General features: G+C 35.1%; 2 long non-coding RNA genes and 1 pseudogene across 2 annotated transcripts; 2 read left to right on the top strand and 1 right to left on the bottom strand.

Annotated features, from left to right (window-relative positions):
* Nucleotides 1-538: 538 nt before the first annotated feature.
* On the bottom strand, nt 539-6,149 carry LOC112018565 (uncharacterized). The gene is made up of 3 exons (XR_010629507.1): nt 5,367-6,149; nt 1,343-1,841; nt 539-1,263 (listed from the first exon to the last, which is right to left on the bottom strand). It is a non-coding gene; the product is annotated as an uncharacterized LOC112018565 (long non-coding RNA).
* Nucleotides 2,307-4,068, top strand: LOC112010675 (phenylacetaldehyde oxime monooxygenase CYP71AN24-like; annotated as a pseudogene).
* A 13,411-nt stretch (nt 6,150-19,560) lies between the features above and the next one.
* On the top strand, nt 19,561-20,232 carry LOC136068074 (uncharacterized). Its single transcript, XR_010629478.1, has 3 exons — nt 19,561-19,797; nt 19,884-20,054; nt 20,132-20,232. It is a non-coding gene; the product is annotated as an uncharacterized LOC136068074 (long non-coding RNA).
* The last annotated feature ends 111 nt before the right edge of the window (nt 20,233-20,343 follow it).

Raw genomic sequence — 20,343 nt, 5'->3', positions numbered from 1 at the left:
CAAAGTGAAGAAAAATAAACCTAAGGTGCACTCGTCTAAGCACTTAACGAGGTAAAACCTAAGCTATTCTCGTCTAACTAATGGACAAGGAAATGCGTGCACACAAGAATATTTCAAGATCTATGAATAAATTTAACCAGCCAAGGTTCAATTTTTGGACAAGTAAATGCTAAAAACGTCTTACCCAAATACAAATAAAGGGCCGTCCAGCCTATGGACAAAGGATAATGCAAGCTATAAGTCAAATTTATAAACGAATAAAGCTAGCAAGGCAAATACCATTCATAGGCGAGTTATACTTGTAGAATTTAAAGAATGGTAATTGTTGGACATGAGAAGATTATTTTAACATGGACGAGATTCATGAGTGGATGGACCACACTTAATTATAGAAACAACATGGACGATGTAAACAAATAAAATTCGTTCATGAAGTATATAATATGTTCAACACCAAGTAAGAAATGAAAATAAAGGTAGACATTCATGCCTAAAAACTAAAATAAGGGTAGATGACCACTGTCTAAAAACCCTGAAGTTATGTAAAGCCAATAAGGGCAATTGTATATATAGCTCGTCCCTAAACTTGGACGAGAGAATTGTACTTGAATGAATTCTAGAAAAAGTAAAGCCCAAAACAACGAGCATTTCCAATAAACTAAAATAATAAATTTTTTCTAAAACAAGATAAATTTACTGAGATAAACCACTAAGGGCATTGCCCCCAGACTTTAGGTCGTCCCCACTGGCAATAGTGGCATCCTGGGTTACTTCATTAGTAGCATCGTCCACTACGTTGATGTCATATGAACTTATCGGAAGCAAGGAACTTTCTGTGGCAAGAGGAATTTTGAAGGAATTAAAGTCCAGGTCAGGGTAAGCCTCCTTGGCATCAGCATGGAAGTACTCGTAGCCAGTTGCATAATGACTGTCTAAACGATTCTTGTACTTGTCTGACTTCTTGAAAGCTGCAATGGCTTATTCACGAGCCTTCTCCAAAGACGAGTTCAACTCTGAAACTTTTCCCTCCAAGTGAGCAATGCAGGTCTCTTTTTCAATGGAATCTGCTTTAAGTTCCTTAACCTTGTCTTTCAGTTTCGTCTCTATTCCTTGCAAACGATTGAGATCCTCAGTCAATCTGATCACTTCCCACTTTTTCAAAAGGACCTCATTGTTCAGCTCTTTGTTCTTCTCCTTAGCTGTCTTGGCTTCATCACATAACTCCTTAGCCTAACTGGACGCTGTGTAAAACTTTGACATAGCCTACGAATGGACAAAGGAAAGTTAGAAATTTTATTTAAACTTGAAGAAAATAAAACAAAGGTGAATGAAAGTTATATACCTTAAAAAGGTCATGAATGGTAGGATGCTCAAAGTCCCTCACTGACATATTGTACCATAAATTCACTTCATTGTCAGTGATGATTCCTTTGAATGTCTTCCATGCACAACCCTCGTCTAGCACCAGGTTAGGAGGACGCTTAAACGGCTCTGAAGGATAAGCCCTGCGAGGAGCTTTAGCTATAGGGAGAAGATTCTCAGATTGGACAGGTGGAACGATCTGGATTGGTGCCACGTTAACCATTAGGTCGTCCAAATCTACCGTCAGAGGAGTGAACTTTGGGACCTTGGGAAGAGAGGTCTTGTTGGGCTTCTGCTTCTTAAGACCTCGACATCTTGGAAGGTCAATAAGGTCCACCGAGCTAGATATTGTCTTCCTTTTTCTTGTTTGGACGGTAGGTTTCTAGAAGACTGAGGGGGTACAGTGTCGTCCTGAATTTGGACGTCCTCGTCACCACTTGTTGCAGCCTTTTCTTTGTTTGCCTTCATGGTAGCCATTCCTATGACGAAGAAAAAAAAATTAAAAAAAAAAAAAAAAAAAAGAGAAAGAGAAGAAAGATAGACAATACTTACTAAGTAGAATTGTCTCAAAAATAGAAAAACATTTTTAGAAATCATTTACTAAGTAGAGAATTGCACGTCACGCCAAATAATCCAATTTAAGTTTATTGTCTTAAATAGAAGTTGAGAATGGAAAGCTTATTTGTTTAAAAATGAGGTAAAATTAACTTTAAGCAAATAAGCAAATAAAACACTTATAAAAAAAAAAAAAAAGATAAAACAAATTAATTTCTTAATGCACTTCGTTATTATTTTACATATTAATTTACACAATTAACTAGAGAAGGTGAAACTCAAAGTTTTCAATATAACTAGAGAGCTCGGTTGTTATTTGCATTGTGAAAAACAGTTGTTGTCTACCATTGTTGAGAGGAAATGGCTCTTCTACCATTGTTGCAACAATCATGGCTGGAGTTCACAAAACTCCTTTTCATGTCCTCTTATTTTTTGTCTTACTCCTCTCTTTTGTTTACATTTTAAGCATTTTAGAAGTGGCAAACCAAAATTTCCTCCATTCCCACCAAAGTGCCAATTATTGGTAACCTTCACCAACTAGGCACACTCCCACACCTTCCCTTCATGCCTATCTAAGAAGTATGGCCCTATAATGTTCTTAGACTTGGGCTGTGCTCCAACAGTTGTGGTTCACTGCAGAATGGCCATAGAAATCATTAAGAAAATGATATTATTTTCTCAAACCGGCGAACCACGGCTGCCAATTTCTTATATTATGGATCCACAGATGTAGCATTCTCACAATATGGCGAGTATTGGAGACAAGCTAAGAAAATTTGTGTCCTCAAACTTTTGAGCCTCAAAAGAGTGCAATCTTTCCAATACGTAAGGAAAAAGAAGTTGAAGTATCAATCAAAAAGATACCTGACTCTGCTAAAAGGGGCTTCTATCAACCTAAGTGAGATATAATTGCAAACTTGAAAAATATAGTCACTCGATGTTTATTTGGACAAAAATTTGAAGACAATGGTAAGAGCAAGATTGGAGAGTCCCGAGAAGGTGATGGTGCTACTTGCAGCATTCAGTTTGGGAGATTTTTTCCCTTCTTTGAGATGAATTGATGTTCTTGCAGGATTTATACCAACTTTAAAATCAAGTTTTGGAGAAATAGATGTTTTTCTTGATCAAGTGGTTCAACAACATATGATAATGAAAGTTGACGATGGTCTGCCTAATAAGAATAATTTTGTGGATAGTTTGCTCGAACTTCGAAAGAGTGGCAAGCATGACTTTGAGCTCACTCATAAAAATCTCAAAGCACTCCTACTGCCTCTCTCTCTCTCTCTCTCTCTCTCTCTCTCTCTATATATATATATATATATATAATATAATATGAGACACATGCTCACACACTATCTAAAGCACAAACAAAGAGAAACACAAGCAAATGCTCGAACACACATTTGAAGTCTTATTTTGTCAAAAATATTTCAGGACATGTTTGTTGGTGGAATTGATTCTACCTCAATAGCTTTGGAATGGGTAATGGCAGAGCTCATAAGAAGTCCTAGTATAATGAAGAGAGCACAAGAAGAGATGAGAAGAGTAGTGGGTACAAAGTCACATATAGAAGTTGAAGATATTAATCAGATGAATTACTTGAAATGTATCCTCAAAGAAAATATAAGACTACATCCACCACTTCCTCTGTACCTCGAGAAACATCAGCATGTGTGAAATTCAGAGGTTATGATATTCCGCCCAAAACAAGAGTGTTGATCAATGTATTCACAATCCAAAGAGACCCTAAAATATGGGATAGGCCAGAAGAGTTCGTCCCAGATAGATTCCAAGACAATCAAGTTGATTTCAAAGGCTTAGACTTCGAATTAATCCCATTTGGAGGTGGGAGAAGGGGGTGCCCAGGAATGTCATTTGGTGTTGCTATAGCAGAATATGTTATTGCCAACCTTTGATGCTGGTTTGATTGGAAGTTGCCTAGTGCTAGTGCACAAGGGAAAGACTTAGACATGACTGAAGTTAATGCACTCACTGTGTTTAAGAAAATTACTCTCGAGCTTGTTGCAATACCTTACTCTCCTTGATCAGTTGATTAAGAGATTCACAATTATGCTAATAATGTAATTTTTCTTCATTTGCTTGTCTGGTTTTCAAATATGCACTTGCTTCTTATACACTCGTTGAAATCAATGTAAGGGGACTTCTACCTCAATAATTACAGAAACTTCCATGTTTCGAAAACTCTTTCATGCTATTTGATATTTTACCCTTTAGTTTGTACTTATAAATTAAGCACATTGATATTTGACCCAATGATTTTCACAGATTTGTTTTGCCATTTAACACCAATTTACTAACATTTTCGTTACTTAATAGGTTTCTGAAACTATTAAAGAAACTAGCATTTCAAGTCTCTTAGCCTCTAGTTTACTGTAGAAACTCGAGCCTAAGGGACTCGAGTTCCATGTGTTGCAATGCTGACATGGAATTTTAATCCACATAGAACTCAAGTCTTAGAGGCTTGAGTTCCTTAAAGCAACCTCAAGTTGAGTTTCTAATGGAAAAATTATTGTCGGGTAAATATCCTCATTGAGTTTAACTTGCTTTGATGCTGGGACTACATTTAATGCGCCCATCTTTGTTAAAATGTATTTTACAATTGACAAGTGGTTATCTAAGTATTAAAGAAGAAGCCATTGTCAAACTAGATGTCAACAATCATTGAAGAATCAGGTGGCAGCAAAATGATGTTGAAGTAGCATGCAAGTTGACAACTCACATGGCCAGGAATCATTCAAGGAGAAATGAAGCAAATTTCAATAGTATTCTTGAAGCTTGTAACCATCCTAACACATCTGAGGAAATTTATCTGACATACATATACGATAAAGACAGCCTACCACTATTGTATTGGTCCATAGTTAATTTCTGCTCAAAGCTTCTTGTCTTAATGTATATTCCTTCTTCGCTTTAATTATCTTTTCTCATTATTGGCAATAAGGATGCCTTCATATCCTCAAATATGAGTCTGTATCAATCATTCATTACTCCCTCCCTTTTTTCCCTTCAGTTTTGGTCAGTACATGTACATCTCCTATGGGGGCATGTATAGAATCCTTATAATGTAAATCAAAACAGAACTTGAATGCTCCTAACATTGCTTTACGCTAAAACATAAGAGCCAAGCATGTTATGACAACCCAACCTTCCGATGATGAGAGGCTACATGAGACAAATAAAAATACATGACAGTATATGATCGCAGAGATAGATGAAAATATAAAATGCAAATTTTTTGTATATCACTTGACCCTCAATTTTCAATAATGCTCCTTATCAATATGTGCTCTGCATCACAAAAATTCCTAAATGAACATAAGTTAAATTCGCTTTTGCTTCTCATTCCTACAAAATAGTAATGAATCTATTGAAATGAAGTTATTCACTTTTATTGTTATTCATAGCAGATGAAATTATTATATACTCACAAAATCATTTGCTCCTTTAAGCTAATGTTGAAGCTATATATCCTTCTTCTTTGTGTGCTTGAATTTGCTGCACCTGTAATCTAGAAACTCAAATCAAGATTGTGAGACGTACAATATGAATAAATTTACTTTGTAGTTGCTCTAAATCTTAAATTTATCTTCTTAATCCCTCTGTCCTTTTTTGGGTGAATATCAATTTTCATATCTCAATCTGACAGCACAAGTCATGTAGAAGCCGAATTTGACCGGTAGAAGCCATCCTAACAAACTTTGGGGAATTCATGTCAACAAACAGGAAATTTATCCAAATAAAGAAGACCCACAAGGCCAAACTCATCTGGGTATGTAAAATATGAGACAAACCCAAAAAGTAATTGACTTTTACACAGCTATTTCAAACACAGATAAAGTCAGAAATTTAGATTATGAGAATGAAAAAGATTATAGAAGACCGGCTTGAGCTTGGAAATCACTCAGACAGACACTTATAAGCCCCAAAAAGCGTCCTTCTCTTCCTCCATTTGTGTCCACAAACCCAAAATCTTCATTATCCAACACTGCAAGCAAAGCAACCAACAAGGAAAAACTCATAAAAATCCAAAAATTCAATCAAATAAGCAAAGAATATGAGAAAGAAATCAACTTTTTCCCTTAACAGTTAACAGAGAAAGTCTGTATAACACAACGTGAGGGGGAGAGGCCTAGTGATTTCCCTATTCTCTCTCTCACTGACTCCCTGCTCCTTTCTCTCTCCCTCTTCGCCTGTGTGTTAAAAAATAAATATTGTTCTCAGCAAAACGCACCGTTTAAATCTTCTCACCCCAACATGTCATTTTGGCACAACGCTTTTAATAAACCAAAATTACTATTGATAAGCGTATTGACTCTTTTTATATAGTTAATTAGTAGATTATTATTACTATTATTATTATTTTTGACAAGAAGCTTTAATTTTTTTTAAAAAAAATTTCATTTTATTTACTTGACATATCAAGGAGTTGTACTAGGACCACCAAAAATGGCACAACTTTGTGCCATAACTTGCCACGTGACGAGTTATGGCTAGTGAAAAAGTGTATGTGGGCTAGGTGGAGACACACTTTTACTAATTACTATTCGTCATGTGGCGAATTGTGGCTAGTGAAAGAGTGTCTATGAGCCTTGTGGCAAATTGTTTTTGACCAAGCTCATGTTATCGAGTGAGGTTGTGTTTATTACCTCTTAAAATGCATGGTCTGACTGACAATATTTGAACCCTTAAATTAAATTTAGAGTTGTATACTTGTAGATTTGGAATAACTACTTATATTAATTATTATAAAAAATAGAAAATCCATATTGAAAAACACATTTTCATCAATTAAATAATATAATTTAAACATTCGATAGAAAAAATAATAATAATTACAAAGCTTGATTCCTAGATACAGTATAAAAATTACATAGCTTTTGATTTTATAGTTAAATTCCAAAAGATGAAAATTACAACATAAGACCTAGTTTAACAACCATTGATTTAAGTATCGAAGGCTAAATTAGAAAAGGTGTTAGATAATAGGCACCCACCTTGCCTAGTTAAATTGATCTTCTAGAGTATGGTGGCTCCCATCATGTCATGCAATCCATTCATTTAAACATGTCAAAATAGGCGTGCTCTTCACATAAAAAAACAATACATCTAGGGTTTTCATATTTTTAAAAAAAAAAGTTTTGAGTATATAAACCACACGTGAAGATTTAAACGCTAAATTCAAAATCCATCATCCCTAATTTAACTCATATTATCGAAGACAAAAATGATTTGATTTATTAAAAGTAGTAATCAGAGATGAAACGACTAAAAGGTTGAGAAATACCACTTGCATGCACAAGGCTTGATGATTGGTTTAGGTTTGGATGGATAATCCTAACTAAAAATTTTTGTGTTTAGAATAAATTGGGAAGATATTTTGGATGATTTAAGGCTTGGAGAGTAAAGAATTCAAGCAATTGAGGGTTCATTCATGTACTGAATAAAGGAATATTGCATGCTTTGAATTTTACACACCTACTTTATTTATAGAGAGGGATAAAGCCTTTGTTAATTGATGAATTTGAGTGAGACTCAAACTTTCCAAGGCTTGAGTTTTCGGAATAACAAGTCAAATCTTGATAGGATAAAGTTTTAAAATTAGAGAAATCGCAAAACAGTTATAAAATTCGCAGTCAAAGAGGCAAGTGCTGATGATAGTTTGGGGGGATTGAGTGCTGATTGGAACTTAGAGCCAGACTTCCATATTGATCGACACTTAACCTAGAGTACAAATCTTGATTGTTTTTTTATTTATTTTTTTTTATAATTTAAATTTTAATGTGATTTTGACATTTTTCTGATCAATACAATTTTGAGTTCCTTCTGATTTCGGAACCTAATTAAAACAATCAAAATGTCTACTTCCATGAATGTGAACGTATCAATTTTTTTGCGGACAAGTGATAATGAACAAAAATAACTCCAACACATACTTGATTAGTGTCTATTTAAGAATAACTTATTTAATTTTTTATTGAAAATATTTTACTAAAAGTGTGCTAAAATTTACTTTCAGTTTTTGAAGTATACTTTCAGCAAAGAAACAATGAAAAAGAGATTTCATTTGTATCCCAGTAAGTTTTATCTTTCATATTACAATAAATAGGAATATGGTGGAATTTTGACAATTACACCTTAAAGGAGACAGAAAATGAAAACTGTTTGATATGATTAGGAAAGATGTGATAGAAACAATACAAACCGGTTGGTGCAACATGGAAATATCTTAGCTAGGGATGTGTGAAACCTAAAAAAACCATCCCGGAACGAGCTAGGGCCTCAGTTTTGTGGTAGAGATTGAAACAGTCCTCGGCTAGCAAAAGTCCAGTATTGACTAAAAATTGCAGCACATCATGTCAAAAGAAATCATAACATGTATTGCATTACTGGAAAGAAAGAGTCACTCAATCTTGCCCTTTCATTTCCAAGTTCCAGCTGAGCCAAAGGGGAATGAATATAATTCTAGTTGTCCAAATTGTCAATGCATGCATCAGGATAATGACACCAGTTGAATGAACCAAATGAGTCAATACCGTACTAGAGGCTGTACCGGTTTAGCTAACGGTACGATATATTTCGGATACCGGTCAATACCGGTGTACCATTTCGAATTTACCGCTAATTTTATATATTCTTACATAAATTGAAATTCCTCTAAGTATACACATAGATAAATATATAAAAAAATTTACTTTTAAATTTATTTATTTTTTTATACGTTGGTTTGGTCAAAATCTATATAATTTGTAAGTTTATACTTATTCTTTTTTTATTTTTTAAGAAGATATGAATGTACTTATCTAAAGTCTAACAAAAATGGTAGTAGAATTTATCTAATAAGAGAAAAGGGGGAAAAAAAAAGGAAAAAGAAAAGAAAAGAGTGACTGTAAAAAATTTTAAATTACCATATGTACTTATCAAAAGTTATTGTGAATTACAAATTTCATTTTTTTTGTTTACAGTTGGATGCAGTGGCGGAGTTAGGAATTTAGGTCAGGGGGGGCAAGAATAAAAGACAAGATTAAAAGTAAAAAACTAATCTAAAAAATTAATCAATATTAATAACAAAATAAATAAGCAACTATATGCTAATGTAATTGTCATATAGAATCTAACATAAAATGTAAACTTTAATTTGGCTTTTCACACCTAGTTTAATTTACTCAATTGCCCTCGAAGATTTTTCATAATTTGAAACCACTTCATGATTTTTTCACACTTAATAGTCTTAAATATATATTTCTAAATAATCATTCATCCATTGATCTCCCATTCGATTGCGTAGTCGATTTTTAATTATGTTCATTGCTGAAAAAGCTATTTCAATAATAGCTGTTGCAATTGGTAAGATCAATACCAAGGTCATGAGTAAACCAATGGATATAAAACATCATTTTTCATTTCTACCATCTTTTCAGCAAGCTGTTCAATTCCTTTAAGTGCTAAATGCTTTCAAAAACTCTAAGGTACAAATCGAAAGAGACTGATATAAAAAAGATTTTTTTTTTTTTAATGTGAGGCATCCTTTACTTCTTTATATTATTATATATTTTTTTTAAAGAGTCCTATTAGTATTAGTATTAGGTTGTGTAATTCCTTTTTTGTTTGGCAGTACGAACCTCTTTTCTTTTTTTTCCTTTTTTCTTTTTTTTAATCATTATTAGGTCAGCCCCATTCCCCTATGATTCCTATTTCCTTATGGCAGTAGGATTTGCATCTTCTGTACAACTACAACCTGATGTCTTTTGTGTTGGGGGGCATGGGTGACATACATACCATATTAGTAGCAAAAAAATTTGAAAGTTCAGGGGGGGCACCTACCCCCCCTCGCCCCCTCCCCCTTCCGCCCCTGGTTGGATGGCAGTACATTCCATCCAAAAAAAAAAAAAAAAAGTTGTATGGCAATACAAAATTTGAGTCTAACGTGTAGCTGTAGTGTTAGTGTGTGCTGTCAGTGGGAGTAGTGTGTTGTTATTCAAGGGCACACTTAACAAAATTGAAAGGAGCTTTTGGCTACCAAATGAAAAAGTAAAATAATTAAAGACTAGGGAGAGCCAGAGGCAGAGAGCGTCTGGTAGACTGGTCCAAGCTTTGAGCGGAGAAAAAGTCTCTAAGCGAAGAAGAAGAAGAAGAAGATGATGAAGAAAAGGAAGAGATCTGAGGTGATGGATTATCGGCATAATAAAATTTATTATCGGAATTAGCAGAAATAGCGGTAATGTGATTTTCCTTTTAACTGCTAATTTTTTTTTAAGATTTTCTTTTCCGCCCAGTTTTCATTTTCCGGCCAAAAACTGGTATATACCCCGGTATGACCGAAACGGCCCCGGTACAACCGGTATATAAACCAGTACGAAACAATTGCATTTCTGTACTGGTCTCAGCATCGAAACGGTAAATACCGGCCGTACCGGCCGGTACGGTACGGTATCAACTCCATTGAAATGAACCTAAACTCTCTTTTAATTTAGAGGATTAAACTCGTGCTTTCCCCTGGCGTTATAACAAGAATAAATAAAAATGCATGGTAGGTAAAAGAAACTAATTTTTTTAATAGAGAAAATTCAGAAATACAACTTTCCTTATAACATTTGCAACAATTTATTGAAGTAATTAATGGTGAATAGTGAAAAAAAAATTATAGATCCATATAAAAGTGATTACTGACCTTTGACCACTCACACCACTTCAATAAATCATGACAAAAATTGTGTTAGTAAAATAACTGTTTTTTTTTTTTTTTAAATTTTTTTTTATGCATATTAGCATGGAAGAAAGTTCATTCTGTTTATTATGTAACCAATGCAAATAAACTTCCATGTATAATTTTTATAACTTAACTTATTTGATATTCATAGCTGTGACTTGGTAATAAGTTGGCTGACTAAAGTCACATGATTGAATTATATATAGACGATTATTTGAACCGCGGGTTTTGAGAAAACATTATCTTTAGTAAAATACGTGCAGTATAGTACATAATATATATGTATGTGTTTCTCAAAAAATATATATATATATATATATATATATGTATGTAATTAATTTTTTTTTATCATATAAGTCTCACCTTTTTTTCTAATAATAAGATAAAAATAGAAAGACTCAACCACCCTAAAGAATGCATGTCTTTTTCTATTTAAAAATATAATACAGGCATTAAATATTTTTGTATGATACTTATACAAAATTGCTTTTGTGGGGACCCGAGGACCGTGGAAGACTAAGAATGCCATGATCATTATTCGTTCATTAGGTGAAAGCACCTTAAACCCGAGGAGTGGGATTGTCCGCAAAGAAGGTGGGAAGGGACGAAATATCTCCTAGAAGCCCAAGTGGAGAAAATAGCATTCAAGGAGAAGGTCAAGGTATTTGAAAGAAGTTTTGTGTGAAAGCCTACCTACTACCTCTGCATTAAATGATTGCCAATAGCTTTATTAATTGCATAGATGAGGAAATGGCATCTGAATAGTGGATTCATAGCTAAGCAGCCCATTCTACCACCTTCAATAGGAGTTTAATGGGACAAGTGTCCTAGGGAGAACCTAGAATGATGCAGATGAAGGGTTAGGATGTAGGAAACATAGGAGTATAAAAAGGAAGAGAACTTCCAAATGAAGGGACTAGGAAACAATCAAGAAAAAGAGATTAGAATAAGAACAGTAGGAAAAAAGAGAAAAAGGAGAGTGCATAATCTTGTTTAAGAATTTTGTCCTCGGGCTGGCCTGAGGAAAACATTAATACTACTTGATTTTCACTTCTAACTCATTCCTTCTTACTTGAATCTTCGGACTTGAATCTGGACTTTTTATCCCACTCTCTTTATAAATTCTATTTGTTTAAGCCTAATTTGGTGGTACAAGCCTCACTATTCTAAGTGAGTTTGGGACCAAACTTTTGAGTCCTTACCACTTCAATTTGAATGAATTGTAATACTCTTATCATAACTATATATTGGTTTGAATCAATGGTAATACTTTGTTCAAAATTCAACAAATCTTAATGAGAGCTTCTTACCTTAAATTTAATTAGTGTAACTCACTTTGAGGATATTTTAACTGGATGCCTTTAAGGTATTTGTTACTATTTTAACTAGATGCTATTAAAAAATTAGTTTTTTTTTTTTTTTGGTAGCAAAATTTTAAAAAATAATTTTCTAAACTAATATTTTTAAGGCATCCATTAACTTTTTATTTTTATAATTTCTCACAAACTTATTCCTATGAGCTTGACTGACTTCTAGGATTTCTTTTTATTAATTGATTTATTCTTTATTTTTGAGAAGAACTTACTTCTGGTACTTTGCTGCACCCAAGATGAAATGTTCAATGCATAAAACTATAAATTCACTGGGCACGTACAAGCGAGATATTAAAATTTAAAAGGTGGGACGTGTGAAAATTAAAGGGCGTGATTCTAAGAATCAAAAAAATTAAGGGACTCCAGCTTCGAGAACAAAATCTAACATGACAATGACTAGTATCTGAATCGTAATTGTCTGAAATATAGTTTGTCTGAAAGTGGGACAAAATTGGGAAATGCCTTGTTTGGGCAAAAATAGCAGCATTGTGCCCTTTTCTTCAAACTAAATAGGGAAATGCCCCTGTTTTGTAACTCGACAAAAGGGTAATCGAGTTATATTGAAAAACTCGATTATTCAATAGGCGAGTTATGTGTGAACTTTGTGCCACGCGGCCAAAATAGAAGTGGCTTCTTCCAATTATGTATGCACACATAACTCGGTAACTGGTAAATCGAGTTTTATGAACCTGTTGCCATTTCAAACCCCAACGTCTCAGAAACTGTTCACTCTCATACAATCATACTCTCCCTCGCTCTGCCATCACTCTCTCCTGAACTCTGCCTCAACGTCTCCCTCTCCGTTAGTCTCACTACCCCTCTACACTTTCCCTCACCCTCTCACTCACTCTCCCTCTACACTTTCCCTCACCCTCTCACTCTCCGTGGTGCTTCCGTCGAACCCTCATCACCGCCGTTGATTACAGGTACGTTGCTCTTCTCTTTCTCTTGTTTTGTTTATCACAACTGACCATAATTAGCCTTGCATGCATCTTGTTGGTTTAGAAAAAGTCATCTGGAAATCTCTGTTTCACACATTATGTATGTGTTTCTCAAAAAAAAAAAAAAATATATATATATATATATATGTATGTAATTTTAAATTTTTTTTTTATCATATAAGTCTCACCTTTTTTTCTAATAATAAAATAAAAATAAAAAGACTCAACCACCCTAAAGAACGCATGTCTTTTTCTATTTAAAAATATAATACGGGCATTAAATATTTTTGTATGATACTTATACAAAATTGCTTCTGTGGGGACCCAAGGACCGTGGAAGACTAAGAATGCCATGACCATTATTCGTTCATTAGGTGAAAGCACCTTAAACCCGAGGAGTGGGATTGCCTGCAAAGAAGGTGGGAAGGGACGAAATATCTCCTAGAAGCCCAAGTGGAGAAAATGGCATTCAAGGAGAAGGTCAAGGTATTTGAAAGAAGTTTTGTGTGAAAGCCTACCTACTACCTCTGCATTAAATGACTGCCAATAGCGTTATCAATTGCATAGATGAGGAAATGACATCTGAATAGTTGATTCACAGCTAAGCAGCCCATTCTACCAACTTAAATAGGAGTTTAATGGGACAAGTGTCCTAGGGAGAACCTAGAATGATGCAGATGAAGGGTTAGGATGCAGGAAGCATAGGAGTATAAAAAGGAAGAGAACTTCCAAATGAAGGGACTAGGAAAACAATCAAGAAAAAGAGATTAGAACAAGAACAGTAGGAAAAAAGAGAAAAAGGAGAGTGCATAATCTTGTTTAAGAATTTTGTCCTCGGGCTGGCTTGAGGAAAACATTAATACTACTTGATTTTCACTTCTAACTCATTCCTTCTTACTTGAATCTTCGGACTTGAATCTGGACTTTTTTATCCCACTCTCTTTATAAATTCTATCTGTTTGAGCCTAATTTGGTGGTACAAGCCTCACTATTCTAAGTGAGTTTGGGACCAAACTTTTGAGTCCTTACCGCTTCAATTTGAATGAATTGCAATACTCTTATCATAACTATATTTTGGTTTGAATCAATGGTAATACTTTGTTCAAAATTCAACAAATCTTAATGAGAGCTTCTTACCTTAAATTTAATTAGTGTAACTCACTTTGAGGATATTTTAACTGGATGCCTTTAAGGTATTTGTTACTATTTTAACTAGATGCTATTAAAAAATTAGTTCTTTTTTGGTAACAAAATTTAAAAAAATAATTTTCTAAACCAATATTTTTAAAGCATCCATTAACTTTTTATTTTTATAATTTCTCACAAACTTATTCCTATGAGCTTGACTGACTTCTAGGATTTCTTTTTATTAATTGATTTATTCTTTATTTTTGAGAAGAACTTACTTCTGGTACTTTGCTGCACCCAAGATGAAATGTTCAATGCATAAAACTATAAATTCACTGGGCACGTACAAGCGAGATATTAAAATTTAAAAGGTGGGACGTGTGAAAATTAAAGGGTGTGATTCTAAGAATCAAAAAATTAAGGGACTCCAGCTTAGAGAACAAAATCTAACATGACAATGACTAGTATCTGAATCGTAATTGTCTGAAATATAGTTTGTCTGAAAGTGAGTTAAATCAATTTATCGTAGGATCTATCTAAATCTCTTATGTATCTATTAGATGGTGATATTCTATGAAATGTCTTTGCTTTCCAGTTGGAAGGATCAAAAGTAGAAGGTTTCAGTGGTAACCCTCACTCATTACTCATGCCATGTGGGTCGTGGGACCTCTAACTAATGCCAATTATGAAATCGATAATTCTTTGCTTCATTTTTCCATGTCCATTCTGGTTCTGGAACAGCCATTGGGTAATGCTGAGAAGATTCCAATCAATAATTTAATGATAGTTGCGGATGTCCAGCACAGAGGATATGAAATCTAGGAAAACATTGCCTATCTTTTCCTTTCACACTGTTGCATGTCTACGGTCTTTTTGTTTTTTAAGTAAGTTCTAAAATAGAAAAAGTTTCAGAATTTTCCTCATGTGACAAATGACAAATTACACATTTGATTTTTTTTAATTAATTTTTAAAAAAATTAAATTTTTTTTTTTAATTTTTTCATATTAGAACTGGACTTTATAAAAGATGACAATTTAAACACTTGTTTTCATAATGGTTAAAGACCACAGTCAAATGCAACGTATCTGGTAGGAATAAAATTTTGATTGACGCCTACTACACCAATTTGGCACAGTTTTGTTGTGGGCTTGTTGTCTTCTTTACATTAGAGAGGGGTAAGAAATACAATAGAGAGCGGATAACAGACTAATTATTTTAAAACTTTTCTCTCTTCTCTATCGGTAACAGCTAGGGGTGGCAAATGGGCGGGTTTGGGTGGATTTGGGTGGGATAATTGGGTTGGGTATATAAAACCCATTTACCCATTTAAAACCCATTTAACTAATTCCTTATAACCCAAATCCAACCCAACCCAATTATTATGGGTAAACCCCAACCCACCCAATTACCCAATTATCAAAATTACCAAAATGCCACTAAAGTGAAAATGACCAAAGTATTCTAAAATTTTCAAAAATGACCAAAATACCCCCAAAACCTGAAAATTACCAAAATACCCCCAAAACCAAAAAAATGACCAAAATACCTCCAAAATCCAGAAAATGACCAAAATACCCCAAAAATCCAAAAATGACCAAAATACCCCTGAAAGCAAAAATTACCAAAAATACCCCTAGAACCTAAAAAATGACCAAATATCCCAAAACCTTAAAATTACCAAAATACCTCCAAAACCTATAAAATGACCAAAATACCCCTGAATCCAAAAATTGACCAAAATACCCTCAAACCCAAAAATGACCAAAATACTCCCGAGAATCTAAAAAATAACCAAAATACCCTAAAACCCAAAAAATGACCAAAATACTCCTGAAACCTAAAAATTACCAAAATATCCCAAAACCAAAAATGACGAAAATACCCCCGAACCTAAAAATGACCAAAATATCCTAGAACCCAAAAAATGACCAAAATACCCCTGAAACCTAAAAATGATCAAATACCCCCAAAACCCATAAAATGACCAAAATACCCTGAAACCCAAAAATGACTAAAATACCCCCAAAACCTAAAAATGACCAAAATACCTAATAAACCAAAAAAATGTCCAAAATACCTCCAAAACCTAAAAAATTACTAAAATACCTCTGAAACCTAAAAAATTGCCAAAATAACCTCGAAGCCTAAAAATTCACCAAAATAACCCTGAAAACTAAAAATGACCAAAATACTCCCGAACTTCAAAAATGGCCAAAATAACCACGAGTCTAAAAATTGACCAAAATAACCTAGAAACCTAAAAATGACCAAAATACCCCTAAACCCAAAAAATGTCCAAAATACCTCAAAAACCTAAAAAATTACTAAAATACCTCTGAAACCTAAAAAATGACCAAAATAACCTCGAAGCCTAAAAATTGACCAAAATAACCTTGAAAACTAAAAATGACCAAAATACTCCGAAACTTCAAAAATGCCAAAATAACCACGAAGTCTAAAAATTGACCAAAATAACCTAGAAACCTAAAAATGACCAAAATAGCCCTAAACCTAAAAATGACCAAAATACCCCCTAAACCTAAAAAATAATCGATGTACCTTCGAAACCTAAAAATTAACTGAAATACCCCTTGAAACCTAAAAATGACCAAAATACCCCTGAAACCTAAATACAACCAAAATAACCCCTAAACCTTAAAATGACTAAAATATCCTTGAAACCTAAAAAATGACCAAATTCCCGAAACCTATAAAATGACAAAAAAAGCCCTTAAATCTGTAAGTCAATAAAAATACACCCTAAACCTAAAAATTATCAAAATCCTCTGTAAAACTAAAAAATGACCAAAATACTCCCTAAACATAAAAAATGACCAAATACCCATAAACTAAAAAATGACTAAGATACCCCAACCCCTATTTTGGTAAATTTAGAGGCTTCGAGTGTATTTTGTTCATCTTATAGGATTAGTTGTATGTTGGTCATTTTAGATATTTTGATGGTATTTTGGTTGTTTTATAGGTTTAGAGGTATTTGGTCGTTTTAGACATTTCAGGGTATTTTTGGAAATTTTAGAGGCTTCACGTTGTTTGTGGCCATTTTAGCGGTTTGGGTTTATTGGGTCATTTCAAAGGTTTAGGGGTATTTTCGTCACTTTAGAGGTTTGAGGTATTTGGTCATTTTTTAGGTTTAAGGGGTATTTTGGTCACTTTTTAGATTTAGGGGTATTTGGTCATTTTTAGGTTTCGGGGTTATTTTTGTCAATTTTTAGACTTCGGGGTTATTTGGTCATTTTTTGGTCCAGGGTTATTTTGATCATTTTTAGGTTTCTAGGTTATTTTGATCAATTTTTAGGCTTCGGGGTTATTTTGGCTAATTTTTAGGTTCGAGGGTATTTTAACCATTTTAAGGTTTCGAGGGTATTTTGGTCATTTTTTAGGTTTTAGGGTTATTTTGGTTATTTTTTAGACTCCGGGGTTATTTTGGCCATTTTTTAGGTTTCGGAGGTATTTTGGTAATTTTTAGGTTTCAGAGGTATTTTGGTAATTTTTAGGTTCTGGAGTATTTTGGTCATTTTTTGGATTTCAGGGTATTTTGGTCATTTTTAGGTTTTGGCGGTATTTGGTAATTTTTTTGGTTTAGGGGTATTTTGGTCATTTTTTGGGTTTTAGGGTATTTTGGTCATTTTTAGGTTTTAGGGGTATTTTGGTCATTTTTTGGGTTTTAGGGGTATTTGGTCATTTTTGGGTTTTAGGGTATTTGGTCATTTTTTGGTTTCGGGGTATTTTGGTCATTTTTGGGTTTTGTGGTATTTGGTCTTTTTTGGATTTCAAGGTATTTTGGTCATTTTTAGTTTTGGGGGTATTTTGGTCATTTTTTTGGTTTTAGGGGTTTTGGTCATTTTTAGGTTCAGGGTATTTGGTCATTTTTTGGGTTTTAGGGTATTTTGGTCATTTTTTGGGTTTTAGGGTATTTTGGTCATTTTTGGGTTTTGTGGGTGATAGTGGATAAAATCAGTTTGGTTGAACACTTCGGCTTCGATGGGCTACAACGTTTGCAAAGGCCTGAAAAAGAAGAAAAGAATCAAAGGAATGACCGGGGTGGACCGGTCCAATATCCTCCGATGGTTAAGTTAGTGCCTTCCCTCCTAGAAATCTAACTGTAATGTAAGGATCTCAGAATATCGTACCTTTACATAATTCAGACCGGTCCTTATATAGGGTACTTTAGGGCAGTTATTTGGTTCAATAACTTCCCCCAGATTTGTGGAATCCGGATGTAACTTCTTTAACGGTCATAACCGCTGCTAGAAATTACATACTTGGGAGAAATTGACGGGATAAGCACGGTTGATGAACCATTTCAAAACCTGCTAAGTATCGTGTGGTCGTCCATGTGCAATGCTTATGGACGACCCTTTGTCATGCTGTTATCTGGTCGTCCATGAGACTCATCGTGGACGACCCTTTTGGCTTGATTACGGGATCTACCCAATTGGTCTACCTCTCAGGGAAGAGAGGTCTGGACGAATAGGAGATGGCCTAGTTGTTTGGCAAACTGCATGTCATGGACGACCCAACTGGACGAATAGGAGATGGCTTTTTCACTACCCCATCAGTTGCCCCTTGTCCAGGGGGTCGTCCAGGGATATTATTGGGATTTTCTTCCTTCTGGACTGCCACGTGTCATGGTTTAACTCGTGGAGGAACTAAATCGATTACGTTTCTCCACGAGATTACCACGTGTCGTTCTCTCAGTGGACAGTGTCGCTTCGCTGACCCTACTCCTGGGCCCTATAAATAGGTACATTCTCTTTCTTGCCCCCTCACCTATCTCAAAAACTTCCTTCTGCTATCTCGTCCGTGACTCTCGTCTAGCACTCGTCTTAGTTCTCAGGTACTTCCTCTTCCTTTAGGTTTTCGTTTTGATCTTTATTTTAGTTATGTCTTCGTCTAGTAGCATGGAGAGAGAGGTAGACGAATATCAGGACGTCTCGTCTGGAAGTTACGAGAGTGGTGAGGTAGCACTAGCTTTAGCAGTAGTTCCTCGGACGAGCAGTATTCGTCCGGGGTCCCTGGCGTTTCCCTAGAAGAATTTCAGGAAATGCAACGCAGGATGACCTCTGGAACTGGGGCTAGCTCGTCCAGAGCACCACCCAGCCCTTCTCAGGACGAGGAGAGGAAGAAAAACTATTATATATAGCTGTGCACCTGAGGTAGTGTCCCTCTTAGACGCTCCTAAGTTAAGAACATTAGTAGATAGATACCAAATTCCTATCGAATTTGGACCTCGTCTACCCAGGGAAGGAGAGTGGTGTTGTTCACCTTCTTCTGGTCTGGGGTATATTCGTCTTATCTGTTAGCTGGTCTTAGGTTTCCCCTAAATTCATTTTGTAGAGGTCTCCTTCATAGGTAGGTATTGGTCCTAACCAGCTTAATCCCAACGGTTGGAGGACGATAGTTGCCATGCAAGTGTTATGGCGTGAGGCATTGGAAGGGATCGTCCTATAACAGTGGACGAGTTCCTCTACTGTTATAAGCCCTCTGAAATAAAACAATCAGCTGGTTTTTACCAGTTCTCGTCCAGAGGCTCTCAGTATAGCTTAATAAGAGGTCGTAGCTCGTCTGATAGGCTCTGGAAGCAAGAATTTTTTGTCATTTCTGGAAACTGGGCTGGGGACCCAACAGAAGTTAGTAATGCCCCCTTCCCTCCTTTTACCAGCCCCATAGGTCGTCTTCGTCCTGAGGGTATGTTTTCTTTCCATGTTGCTTCTCTTTCTTACACTTTTTCCCAACTATCAATCGTCTAACCACCTTTTCTTTTATTGGTGCAGCTGTTACTCGTCCACGTTTGGACAAGTTTTATTTAGACCGCATTGACCAAGTACGTGCCTTCCCTAGAAGGACTTTTCACGACTTAGTCACTTTCAGTAGTTTAGCTACGTGGGGGCTTGGTCCAGAACCTACCCCTGAAAATTTAAGTCACGAGGAGACCACTCGACGAAGTAAGTATCGTCTGTTCCAGTACTTATTTCTATTCTTTTTTTTTCTCTTCTTTTTTAACTGATTTTCCTCGTCATAGGAATAATGACAATGAGAGAGAACAAGGATAAAACTGTAACCAGTGGGGACGAGGGTGCCCACGCGCCTCCTGTCGTCCAGAAGAGTGCCGTCCAGGCTGGGAAGAGAGTCCAAAATTTCGAGTGCTGTGGACCTAGAGAACCTCCCCAGTCGTCGAGGTTCTAAAAACAAAAAACAACTCAGACTTCTCTTCCCAAGGTCCCCCAAATTCAC

The sequence above is a fragment of the Quercus suber genome, unplaced genomic scaffold (assembly GCF_002906115.3).
Source record: "Quercus suber isolate HL8 unplaced genomic scaffold, Cork oak 2.0 scaffold_98, whole genome shotgun sequence".
NCBI lineage: Eukaryota > Viridiplantae > Streptophyta > Magnoliopsida > Fagales > Fagaceae > Quercus > Quercus suber.
The sequence above is the reverse complement of the archived record's forward strand: the minus strand, read 5'-3'. Positions and strand labels throughout refer to the sequence as shown.